The sequence below is a fragment of the Mesocricetus auratus genome, unplaced genomic scaffold, assembly GCF_017639785.1.
Source record: "Mesocricetus auratus isolate SY011 unplaced genomic scaffold, BCM_Maur_2.0 Super-Scaffold_100013, whole genome shotgun sequence".
In the NCBI taxonomy this organism is placed as follows: domain Eukaryota; kingdom Metazoa; phylum Chordata; class Mammalia; order Rodentia; family Cricetidae; genus Mesocricetus; species Mesocricetus auratus.
This window is the reverse complement of record NW_024429196.1, coordinates 6,194,272-6,207,463: the sequence shown is the minus strand read 5'-3', so window position 1 is coordinate 6,207,463 and position 13,192 is coordinate 6,194,272. Positions and strand designations below refer to the sequence as shown.

At 45.9% G+C, this 13,192-nt stretch overlaps 1 long non-coding RNA gene across 1 annotated transcript in view; it reads left to right on the top strand.

Moving 5' to 3' along the window:
- Positions 1–12,714, top strand: part of LOC106021872 — a 32,085-nt gene extending 19,371 nt beyond the window's left edge. Inside the window, exon 3 of the long non-coding RNA XR_005880657.1 lies at positions 12,657–12,714. This is a non-coding gene — a long non-coding RNA (uncharacterized LOC106021872). The remainder of the gene's footprint in view (positions 1–12,656) is intronic.
- The last annotated feature ends 478 nt before the right edge of the window (positions 12,715–13,192 follow it).

Below are 13,192 nucleotides of genomic sequence, written 5' to 3'. Positions count from 1 at the left end.
TCTGACAGTTAAAGCAAAGACAGGAAAAATTTGAAGCGCAACAGGAAGTAGCAGAGAAATCTCAGATACCACAGGCGGAATCAACAGAGAGGGAAGACATGTATTGGGCGGTGAGGAGATATGAACTCGGCAGACATACAGAGAAAGGGACCCTCTGCAAAGCACGGGGAGAACTCTAGGCTCTTCTCAAGGCCTGGGGGTTTAAAGCCTTGAGTTTCCCCCCTACTTTAGAGGTGATCAGTTTGAAGACAGATAGGAATGTGGATTGGTCCGTGTCCTGACCCAGCCTTGAACTTACTGAGCCAGTCCATTAGTAGGCGGCTTGTTGGTGGGAGACAAAAGCTCCCAGGTAAGTCAGTAGGTTGAGGAAGAATCTAGCCATCTTGGAAATTCACCTTTATTACCTAGCCACGGCCTCTCGCCCTATCTGCCTACAGGGAGTTTGTGTAACTCTTGGCCTCTCACCCTGGTGAGAAACACTAAGATAGAAGATTTCCCCAGAAGCTGTGGCCTAACTCAGCCCTGCCACCATTCCATCTTCATGAGCCAATCTGCATCTTAAGCAAATGTTAAAAGATGTCTCTAAGACCGGGTGGGAAGGAAGTGTCCAGATGTCTCAGCTCTTTCTAGCTTCAGGGAACAATGTTTTCTGATGTGTACGCGATGGCCATCTACACGAAGTATGTTATTAAAACATCTGTTACTGACTTTACAAGGTTCGTAAGTCATCTCCAGGCATCTGCATCTGTAGCTGAGTCCTTGGCTTGCTCAGGCAGACTTGTATCTGTAATACCAAACCCACAGGTTGAGCTCCTGTTAGACTCTGTTGGATGCCAGGGAATGTGAGAATGGAAAGCAACTTCAATCATATGTAATGGGTCACGAGGCCCAGGAACTTGCACTTTTATTTAACAATGCCTTGTTGTTTGGTATGCATTAAACTTTCATATAAACACTGCAGGTCTCCCTAGCAGGTGGCCATGGGATTTAAATCAGCAGCGCAATGTTACAAATGTTCTGAGGCCCAATGTAAACTAAAGTCCTACTGAAAGAGGGAACTCTGAGGCTAGACAGGTGACGCATACCTGTCATCTCCACACTCAAGAAGCTGCAGCAGGGTTAGAGCAAATTCCAGGTTGGCCTATACTACACAGTAAGGTTCCATTATTATTTTTTTTTCTGAGACAGGGCTTCTCTGTGGCTTTGGTGGCTGTCCTGGAACTAGCTCTTATAGATCAGACTGAGTCCCGCCTGCCTCTGCCTCCAGAGTGCTGGGATTAAAGGCATGTACCACCACCGCCCTTCTAAGGTTCCATTTTTTAAAATATAATTTTATATAACTATGTATGCTAACAGTGACTTTCCACAGAAACAATGGAGGAAATAGGAAAATTAAAGAAAAAGTGTTAAAAGAAAGAAACTTTAGAATTCTGGGTTGTTGCCGGTCATAGTGCAGCACATCTTTAGTCCCAGCACTAGGGAGGCAGAGGCAGGCGGACCTCTGTGAGTTCAAGGCCAGCCTGGTCTACAGGGCGAGTTTCAGGACAGCTAAGGCTACAAAGAGAAACCCTGTTTCAAAAAAACAAAACAAACAAAAACAAAAAAAATCTGGGGTTTTGCTTGTTTGGATTTTGTTTTTGTTTGTTTGGTTTTGGTTTTAGTTTTGGTTTTTCAAGACAGGGTTTCTCTAGCTGGGCAGTGGTGGTGCACACCTTTAATCCCAGCACTCGGGAGACAGATGCAGGAGGATCTCTGTGAATTTGACACCAGCCTGGCTGGCTGGAGCTAGCTCCAGGACAGCCTCCAAAGCCACAGAGAAACCCTGTCTCGAAAAACAAAACAAACAAAAAAGACAAGGTTTCTCTGTGTAGCCCTGCCTGGCTGTCCTGAAACCTGTTTTGTAGACCAGGCTGACCTGAAACTCAGAGACCCATTCGCCCCTGCCTCCCGAGTGCTGAGATTAAAAGTGTACTCCACCATCGCCCAGATGGAATTTTATAATTCTATGTCCAGTGGAAACATCTTTCCCCAAATCAGGGCAAGTCGGAAGTGGTAACTCATGTAATCCAAGCACTCAGGACTCAGGAGGATTAAAAGTTTGAAGTAAAAAAAAAAAAAAAAGTCAAAAAAAAAAAAGTTTGAAGTCAGCCTGTGTGAAGAATGAGTCCCAGAGCAGCTAGGGCTACATAGTAAGATTCTATGTGGGAAAAGAAGGAGGGAGGGAGGGAGGGAGGGAGGGAGGGAGGGAGGGAGGGAGGGAGGGAAGGAGGGAGGGAGGGAGGGAGGGAGGGAGGGAGGGAGGGGACAGGAGAGGAAAATATGAAGGGAGACAAGGTTTCTCTGTGTAGGAAGGAGGGGAATGGGGGAAGGGAGGCAGGGGGAAGAAAGAAGGACAGAAAGAATGAAGGAATGGGGCAGAAAAGAAAGAAAAATCAGTTTCTCATCTGCATGACATCACTGGTTTCTTATAGAAAAGAAAAAGGACTCAGGAAAGAAATCACAAAAACAGGAAAGTCCCTGTTTCCCTTTTGTTTTCTTCTTATTTGTTTGTACTGATGCAGAGGCTTCTTTCATTTGCTGTCTCTGTCCCTTATGGTGCAAGCTTGGAGTGTCCCCACCAATGTGAATCTTCTGCATCTTTTGAAATGTCTATTATCTGTTCCTTAAACCTCTTGATCCTAACAGGGGCTTTCAGTCACACTCACAGACTTATCTCTAGCTGGGTTTACTTCTGCTATTGCCATCTCTTGATTTTCTTCCGTCCTGTTCTCTTCTCCTCTGCAGGAACTCAACCTAGTCCAGGCTGGCCTCAAACTCACCATCCTCCTGTCTCAGGCTTTTCCGTAGCTGGGATTACAAACATGAGTTACCCCATTTCCTAACTTATTTTTCCCTCTTGGAGAATCTGGAAATTAAAGTGTTGTTTTGGAATCCAGGATGTCTGGATGCTTTATCCCTTGCTTACTGTAACAAATTCCAATTAATATAAAATTCTCCCTCCCCCAAACTCCAAACTCTAGTATTATCCCCTAAATGCATCTTGGGGGTACAACAAATCCCAGTACCTCCCTGTTCAGCAGAACCAAAATTCTACCACCTACAAACAACAGCTATGTACCTGCCTCCCATCCCTAGCAATCACCATTCTCCTCTTTGTTTCTGTGATTTTTGTTTGGTTGGGTTTTTTGTTTTTGTTTTTGTTTTTTTTTTTTTGGTTTTTCGAGACAGGGTTTCTCTGTGTCTTTGGAGGCTGTCCTGGAACTAGCTCTTATAGACCAGGCTGGTCTCGAACTCACAAAGATCTGCCTGCCTCTGCCTCCCGAGTGCTGGGATTAAAGGTGTGCGCCACCAACGCCCCGCTTGTTTCTGTGATTTTTGACTACTTTCAATTCTCATGCAGGTGGAAATCATGGAGGGGAGCAGATTTCACTTTGTACTGTTTTCAAGGTGTGTTTACTATGATATCAGAATTTTCTTCCTTTAAAAGGCTGAATTATACACAGACACACACACACTTTCCGAGAAAGGGTTTTTCTGTGTGATAGCCCTGGCTGGCTGTGGAACTCCGAGATCTGTGTGTCTCTGCCTCTCTCTGCCTCTTAGATGTACTACCAAAGGTTGAATAGTATTCTATTGTGTATATATATTCTTATATTTGTTAATAACTTGTTAATAATAATAATTTGGTCACACTGCTGTAACCAATTGCTTGATGAGAAGAAACTTAAGGGAAGAGGATTTCTTTTAGCTCACAACTGGGAATGTAGAGTTTACAAAGGCCAGGAAGGCATGAGAGAGGCTGTGTGTCAGCAGGAGTGTGAGGCTGCTTGCCCATGTCTTGGTAGATCAGGAAACAGAGATTGAGCTAGAACTGGAGGCAGCCTACAACCCTCAAAGCCTATTCCTATGGCCCTCCCTGCCTCTGCAGCCAAGCTCCACATTCCAGGGATTCCAACCTCTCAGACCATCACCACCAGCTGAGGACCACCAGAACAGCTAAGTGTTCAGCTCATGAGCCTGTGGGCCTGGGGGGATACTTCCTTCACGTGCAAAGCACAAGAAACTGGAGTTCAGCGTCCATTGTCTTCACTGAACATTGAGTTGCTCTCATCTCATAGCAGCTGGGAATTGATAAGCACAGGCACACAGACCTTTTAAAGACCTTCCTTTCCACTCTTCTGCAGCGTGTGTGTGTGTGTGTGTGTGTGTGTGTGTGTCTGTCTGTCTGTCTGTCTGTCTATTACCATTCTATTTTTAATGCTGCTAACAATTCTTTTGTTTATGCTTGTCCTTACCCACAGATAAGCAGCTTAAAGAAATTAGTCTACATTTAGGACAGCTGTCTGGAAACTCCTTAGCTGGAGTCATCAGTTCATTAGGTACCCACTGACAGCCATACTGACCCAGGCCATAGCCATGCTGACTGTCCCCGTTCCTACAGTTCAGTTCCAGCAGCAGCCACTGAAATCACCCAAATCTGTGCCACCTGTCCTGCATGCCTGCCATGTCACCTCCTCCCCACAGACCTGCAGTTGGTGCTGCTGTCAGTTGTACCCCCACGTGGGACTTCAGGTGTTTTGTGTGGTGGGCCTTGAAACTAAGATGTTCACAGCCAAGAGCAAAGACCGTAGGGGCTTCTCTCCCTCCACTTCAGAAGTCTTATTTCTGCAGCTATCACAAAGAACTTGGTGTTTGGAACAAGAGACCTTTTCACCTTCTGATTGGGGAAAGGCACAATTCCCGAAGAGTGGACACACTGTTGCCATCACCTAATGAGGCACTGCCCTGGTCAGTTTTCAGGGTCTTTTTTGTTTGTTTTTTGAGACAGGGTTTCTCTGTGGCTTTGGAGGCTGTCCTGGAACTAACTCTTGTAGATCAGGCTGGCCTCAAACTCACAGAGACTCGACTGCCTCTGCCTCCTGAGTGCTGGGATTAAAAGTTTTGCTCTCAAATTATAGCCAGGCTTAAGGTACCATCATCACTGTGACACACGCATAGGGTACTGAATGGAAGGTTCCATCTTATCTTGCATGAAATAGCACCAACACCCAGATCCAGGACAGAGTTTTATCAGATATATCAGGGTTTGGTCAACTACTGCTTGAGGGCCATAACTAGCCCTCCGTACTTTTCTGTAAATAGTTTTAATGGAACACAGGCATAACATTGTTACCCTTGTTTTTCTGTGCCAGGCACACAATGGTGGGACTGAGTGGTTGTGACCCTATGTGGACTCCAGACCTACAGAATATTAATACCTGCAATTCCAAAACATAGAAAATAGAGACAGAAGAGTCTGAGGCCAGCCTGGGCTACGTTAGATTCTATGTCATAAAACAGAACAACAACAAAAAAAAAACCGTACAGTGTTTATTTATTTTGGTTTTTTGAGACAGGGTTTCTCTCTATTGTTTTGGAGGCTGTTCTGGAACTCGCTCTGTAGACCAGGCTGGCCTCGAACTCACAGAGATCCACCTGCCTCTGCCTCCCGAGTGCTGGGATTAAAGGCGTGCACCACCAACGCCCTGCTTATTCTTATTTTTTTAATCATGTGAATCTGTCTGTATCTATGTAGGTATGTGTACTGAGAGCATTAGAGATTAGAAAAGGGTATTGATCCCTTGAAACTAGAGTCAAAGACTTGTGGGCTGCCTAGTGTGGGTGCTGGGAATGAAACTCAGGTTGACTGTAAGAACAAACACCAGGCATACTTAACTGCCAAACCATCGATCCACCGTACAGCACATTTAATTCCACAGTACTTGCTACCCGTACTTTCTACCTGACCGGATTACAGAGTTCCCTGGCTCCTCAAGGTAGCCTGTCCTTGTTGGAGCACAGGAATGGCTAGGTACCCTTCCTCAGCAGTGTAAGGGAGATCTCTTAGGTTCCCCAGTGGCCTGAAGGAGAGCTGGGGGCAGGGGGTGGGTCCTCTGCTTCTCAGATCGGAAGCAGCAGGCTATTCTGCTGCTGAGACCATTGAAGACACTAAAAGGCCAGATGTTTATTCTCTGGAGTTCTGCCCAGTCTCCCTATTTCTCCTTTTAAAAATATGTTTCTTTTTAAAATCTAATTATGTGTCTTTATGTGTGTGTGGGGAGGCTATGCATGGGAGTGCATGTGCCCTCAGAGGCCAGAAGAGGGTGGCAGGAGCAGACACTTGTGAAATGCCCATTGTGGGTGCTAGGAACTGAACCTGGTACTTTGAAAGAGCATTATATATGCTTAACACAGTGCTGCTGTCTCGTTAGCTCTCCTAAAACACACACACACACACACACACACACGCACACACAGTTGCTACTAGTTTCTCTTTTACATTTTTTTATTTTCTGTCTATGTGCTTGAACTTTGTGACAAGGGTGGTCAGAACACAACTGGCAGGGTTTGGTTCTGCCCTTCTGCCATGTGGGTTGTGGGGTCAAACTCAGGCTGTCAGGTTAGGTGGCATGCTTTTACCCACTGAGCCATCTCACCAGCCCCTCCAGAACTCCTTACGATGCATCTGTGGAGTAATCGAGGTTTGATGATGCCTGCCTGTAATCCCAGCACTTCAGAGGAGGAGACAGATCAGAAGTTCAGGTCTACCTCAACAAACAAAATAAAAAAAATAAGCAAAAGAAGAGCAAGTCGCACTCGGGAGGCAGAGGCAGGAGGATCTCTGTGAGTTTGAGGCCAGCCTGGTCTATAGAGCCAGTTCCAGGACAGCCTCCAAAACGATACAGAGAAACCCTGTCTTGAAAAACCAAAAAAAAGAAAGAAAAAAAGAAAAGCAAGTCAAGGAAATATAGATAGGCTCCATGAAACTGTGTCTAAAACAAAACAAGTCTCCTGGATTCAACCCCCACCCCAACCTTGCTTCAGCCCAAATCTTGAATCAACTCAGAAGAATCCTATGAAGAAAGTTCATGGCCATGTCACTGACTTCAAAACAAAGCTTGGTTTCCCTTTCTCTTTTTCATTTCTTTCTTTTTGGCAGTCTTATGTAGCCCAGGCTGGTCTCAAATTTGCCATTTAGCCAAGTTTGATCTTGACCTTGATCCTCCTGTCTCCATCTCCCAAGTGCTGGGATTACAGGTGTGCAGTACTAGGCCCACCTCTGGCACAGATTCTCTGACAAACACAGGTGGCTATCCAGAGAAACTGTGTTCTGAAACCTACCTGTGGGGACAACAAACCTTGGCCAGAGACCCACTTCCCCATCAGCCTGGGACCAGGCAGCTGTAAGACAATGTTTACTAAAAATAATACAGTTCCCAGGGCAGTAAGTTCCTGAAAAGGGCTTGCCTGCAGGAACGCCCTGACCTCGACCTTTTCCAAAGACTAACTGCCTCTTTCTGACCCACCCACTGCCACCTCTGGTAGGAATAACTAGCCAGGGTAGGAATAAAAGAGAGCCTTCTGGAAGCCGCTGTCTGGTCTCTGTGTCATCAATCCTGACACCCTCCGCACATTCTTGGATACAGGCTGCGCAGCAGGCACAGCACCTACCCTTTACTCTTGAATTCTCTGCTGCAAATGTCTCCTGTATGTGAATACTCCTGTTCCATCTTCAACGTGCTCCATGGGTCTGTTTCTGATGAAGGATGCTTATCTGCTCAAGAGTCCTTTTGGAGCCTCTAATTTCAGCCCACTGACTTTAAGTCCCCCCACCCTTTCTGTTTTCTTCCTGGTTCTTGCCTAGCTCAGACTCCACCTTTGCCTTGGGTCACAGATGATTTCGGTCCTTAGTTAGGGTTTCTAATTGCTGTGAAGAGACACATGACCATGGTAACACTTGAAAGCATTTAATTGGGTGGCTTACAGTTTCAGAGGTTCAGTTCCTTATCATGGTGGGCCATGGCAGCGTGCAGGCATGGTGCTGGAGAAGAAGCTGAGAGTGGAGAAAGAGTTACAGCTTGATAAGCAGGCAACAGGAAGTGACCTGAGACACTGGGTGTGGCTTGAGCATATGAAACCTCAAAGCCCACCTCCACAGTGACACACTTCTTCCAACAAGGCCGTACCTACTCTAACAAAGCCACACCTCCTAATAATGTCACTCCCTGAGTTTATGGGGGCCAATTACATTCAAACTGCCACAGCTTTTAACATTTGCAACTAACATGACAGTTTCTACACACCCAGCACACATGACTTTCATATTCATCTCATTCCTATGCCCTACCAGTTAGCTAGAATCTTACAGTTTTTTCTTCTCCTTTATATTATTTGATATCAGATTCAAAATGAAGATAATTCCTGGAACCAGTGTGATTATTAGAATGTTCAGCCTCCGTAGCCAGCCCTTGGGAGGTAGAAGCAAGTAGATTGCTGAGTTCAAGGCAGACCTGGTCTACAGCCCGGAGTTCCGGACAGCTAGGGCTACACAGAGAACCCCTTTCTGGGGATGGGGTGGGTCAGACAAAACAACAGCAAAAAATTCAGCCTCATTTACCTCATAGAAGGGGGCTTCTGTGAGGTTTGTTAATTAGGCTGCTCTCTCAGTGAATTCCCAATTCCAAGCCAAGCGGCTGCTTCCTCCTGCATGCTCTTCAGTCTGTCCAAGCCAAGCGCTTCAGTCTGTTATTATTATTATTGTTGTTGTTGCTGTTCATTTATCATCATCATCACTATTTTTGAAACAGGGTCTCACCATTTGGTACCTTAAAATAACCAAACTAGCTTGGCAGTGATAGCACAGTTTTGATCACAGCACTCAGGAGGCAGGTGGATCTCTGAGTTCAAGGCCAGCCTGGTCTACAGAGTGAGTTCCAGACAGCCAGGGCTGCATATTTGAGACTTACAAACATCAAATGAAAATTGTGGGATGCCACAGAGGTGAAATTGTTATTATGGTGAGGCAAATTAGCCTCCTCTCACATTTTTACTTTTTTTTTTTAACGTATTTATGTGCGTGGGGGTTTTGCTTGTATATAAGTAAATGTGTCACATGTATGTAACACCTTCAGAGGTCAGAAGTGGGTGTTTGATCCCCTGGAACTAGAGTTATAGGAGTTGTGAGCCACTTGATGTGGGTAATGGGAACCAAATCTGGATCCTCTGCAAGGGTAGCAGGTGTTCTTTTTTGTTGTTGTTGTTGTTTTGTTTTGTTTTTCAAACAGGGTTTCTCTATGTAGCCCTGGCTGTCCTGGAAATTGATTTGTAGACCAGGCTGGCCTCTGCCTCGTGAGAACTAAGCTCAAAGGCATGCGCCACTTCTGCCCAGCCATAGCGGCTCTTAATCTCTGAACATTCCTCCAATCCCATAGTTCTACTCTTTTTTTTTTTTTTTCCGAGACAGGATTTCTCTGTGGCTTTGGAGGCTGACCTGGAACTAGCTCTTGTAGACCAGACTGGTCTCGAACTCACAGAGATCTGCCTGCCTCTGCCTCCAGAGTGCTGGGATTAAAGGCGTGCTCTACTACCTCCCGGCTTTAGTTCTACTCTTATAACTTTACCTTCTCTTCCTTGCAACATCCATTATCATTATTTCTAACATTATTCAGATGTCTGTCTTCTTAAACTCCTACCCAGTTTCCTCATAGAGTCCTTCCTTGGTTTCCATAGGACCAGTTGTCATCACCCCAGGCTTAGGACAACTTCAGTGCTGAGCATTGAACCCACGGCCAAGTGTATTCCAGGCAAACACTCTACCACTCAGCCCTCTTTTTTTGTTTTTCCAGCTTATTTGTTCTCCAGAATGTTAATTAAGCTTCCAAACTTTGACTTTCAAATATTCTGGAATGCAAAATTTCCCCCACTCTTTCCAAGATGTGTGTGTTTGAAGGATGGAATTCTCATTCTGGCCCCACCCCCACAGCCGTAACTGGCTGCGCTTTCTGGAGATTTGTCTTTGGCTCCCTGACAGCAGCAGGACTTTAGCCTCCAGGAATGTGAAGCCCACATATTTGTGCAGCCCTGTGGCCCATTCATCACTGGAGAGTGTTCCATTATCAGGGCTTCACCAGATTTAAAAAAAAAAAATTAATTCTTAAAGGGACAGCCGTAAGGCTGCATTTAAGTTCCTTTGGTTTTGCTGACCTCTGTCTGGATTCCTTTCAGTTCTCCAGGCATGCTTAGAGTTCCGAGCCGGCTCCTCGAGAAGGCACAGGATTGCTTTCAATGGGGGTCTCTTTAAATGTAACAAGTTTTTAAACTTTGTAGACTCAACTGATCTGTTTCTTTCTTCTTGCTTCTCTTCCTCTTTATCTTTGTTACCAAGTCTGTTAGTTTGTCCCTGTCTAAGTAACCGCCTCTCTATTCATTTCTTCAGTGGAAGAAAAAGTGAGAGGAATTCAAAGAATGTAGCTCCAATGGATATGAAAGAGCAGCAGCACATGCGTGTGAAAGGACCAATGAATGTGTGTGCGTGTCTGTGTCTGTGTGTGTGTGTGTGTGTGTATCTGTGTGTGTATCTGTGTGTGTGCTTGTGACGAGAGGTGAGGACTTGAAGAGGGGAAAAGGCAGCCAAGCATTAAAAGCCCCATCTTGTCCTGTATATGTGACTGGAGACCCCGCTGAAGGTTATTATGATTACTATGCAGTGGAGCAGTGTGAGTTCTGGACTGACAAAGTTCATTCTGAGTAAGTTGTTGGAAGCAGGAGGTAGAATGGTATCAGGGAGGCTGCCATCCCAGCACCTCAGAGATCTACACAGCAGCATCCCACTAGAGTGACAGTCAGGGAGGAGACAGCAGAGGGAGCAAACCAGATAGGAACTGAATTCTGGGCAGTATGACTAGTGGCTGTTCCTCAAAGCTGTCCTGGACTGTGTGACTCCGTTTTATCACTGCTGGATTCTAACTGAAGAAGGCCAAGTAGGCATCCCACAGAGATATGCGTACCCTGCTTATTTTGTTTTGTTTTGTTTTTGTTTTTGTTTTTTTTTTTCGAGGACAGGGTTTCTCTGTGGCTTTGGAGGCTGTCCTGGAACTCGCTTGGTAGTCCAGGCTGGTCTCGAACTCACAGAGATCCGCCTGCCTCTGCCTCCCGAGTGCTGGGATTAAAGGCGTGCGCCACCAACGCCCGGCCATACCCTGCTTATTGCTGCACCATTCAGCAGCTAGGACAAGAAGCAGCTTAGATGCTCAACAGATGAATGTGGGGTGTATGTGCGCATGTGTAATAAAACTTACATGTGAAGGTGTGTTGCTCTCATTGTTAATGAAGAACTGACAGGACAGTAGCTAAGCAAGTAGAGGTTAGGCGTGACTTGTGGACAGAAAGACAGTGCTGGGAAGAAGGGCTGAGTGATGGGGAGTCATCAGCCAGACACAGAGGAAACAGGAGATGAACATGCTGTGCTGAGAAAAGGCACCATCACATGGGAGAGCGTAGATAAGAAATATGGGTTAATTTAAGCCGGGCAGTGGTGGCGCATGCCTTTAGTCTCAGCACTTGGGAGGCAGAGGCAGGCAAATCTCTGTGAGTCCAAGGCCAGCCTGGTCTACAGAGTGATTTCCAGGACAGCCTCCAAAGTCACAAAGTCACAGAGAATCACTGTCTCAAAAAACCAAATATATATATATATTTGGGTTAATTTAAGACGTAGAGCTAGTTAGTAACAAGCCTAAGCTATTGGCTGAGCATTTGTAGTTAATAAGAAGTCTCTGTGTGGTTATTTGGTAGCTGGCTGGCAGGACAGAGCTGACTGGCTGGTGGTCTTAACAAAAAACTCCCCCTACACTTATATAACAAAGTGTGTGTTTTATTTAGTCATAAAGAAGACTAAAATGGCCCGGCATGGGTGGCACACGCCTTTAATCCCAGGGAGGCAGAGGCAGGCAGATATCTGGGAGTTTGGAGACCAGCCCCGTCTACAAGAGCTAGTTCCAGGACAGCCTCCAAAGCCACAGAGAAACCCTGTCTTGAAAAACCAGCCACTATGGAAATCAGTATGGAGATTCCTCAGGAAAATGGGAATCAGTCTACCACAAGACCCAGAATTCCACTCTTAGGCATATACCTAAAAGATGCACATTCATACAACAAGGGTGTCTGTTCCACTATGTTCATAGCAACATTATTTGTAATAGCTAGATCCTGGAAGAAACCTAGATGCCCCACAACTGAAGAGTGGATAGAGAAAATGTGGTACATTTACACAATGGAACACTATTCAGCGGTAAAAAAAAATCAATGGAATCTTGAAATTTGCAGGCAAATGGATGGCACTAGAAGAAACCATCCTGAGTTAGGTAACCCAGTCACAAAAAGACAAACATGGTATGTACTCACTCATATATGGATTTTAGACATGGATCAGGGGAGTGCCAGCCTACAGTCCCAGTGCCAGTGAGTCTGGGAAACAGGGAGGTTCCCAAGAGATATGTATTATATCCCAGAGAAGTGAAAAGAAGCAAGATCTCCTGAGCAGATTGGGAACACTGAGGGAGGAGATAAGGAAACAGGAAAAGGAGAGGGGGATAAGAAGAGGGGAGAAGAAGACATGGTGGATCAGGAAGGTTGAGTCGGGGTAAGAATAGAGGAGAGCAGGATGAGAGATACCATAATAGATGGAGTCATTATAGGTTTGAGGAGAGAGCTGACACTAGTGAGATCTCTAGAGATCTACAAGGGTAACACCAACTGGCAAACTAAGCAATAGCGGAGAGACTACATTAATAGCTCCTCCCTGATGATAAAGTTGATGACTACCTTATATGCCATCCTAGAACCTTCATCCAGTGAATGATGGAAGCAAAGACAGATACCCACAGCTAAACACTGAACTGCACCCCTGGAGCCCAGTGACAGAGACGGAGGAGTGATGAGCAAACTGGTCAAGACCATGCTGGTGAAACCCACAAAGACAGCTGACTGGACAAGGGGGAGCTCTTGAACCCTAGACTAATGGCTGAGAGGCCAGCAGGGGACTGATCCAGACTCCATGAATGTAGTGTCAGTGAGGAGGCCTCAGAAATCACTAGGACATTGGGTAGTAGATCAGTGTTCACCATGGCGTACAAATGAACTTTGGGAGCCCATTCCACATGGAGGGATGCTCTCTCAGCCTGGATACAGGGGGAAGGGCCTAGGTCCTGCCCTGGATGAAATGACAGACTCTGGAGATCCCCCCAAGGAGGGCCTCACCCTCCCTGGGGAATGATGTGGGGATTGGGCTGGGGGAGGGGGCTGGTGAAGGGACAAGGGAGGAGGGGTGGGAGAGGGAGCTGGGATTGACATGTGAAGCATGCGTGTTTCTAATTTA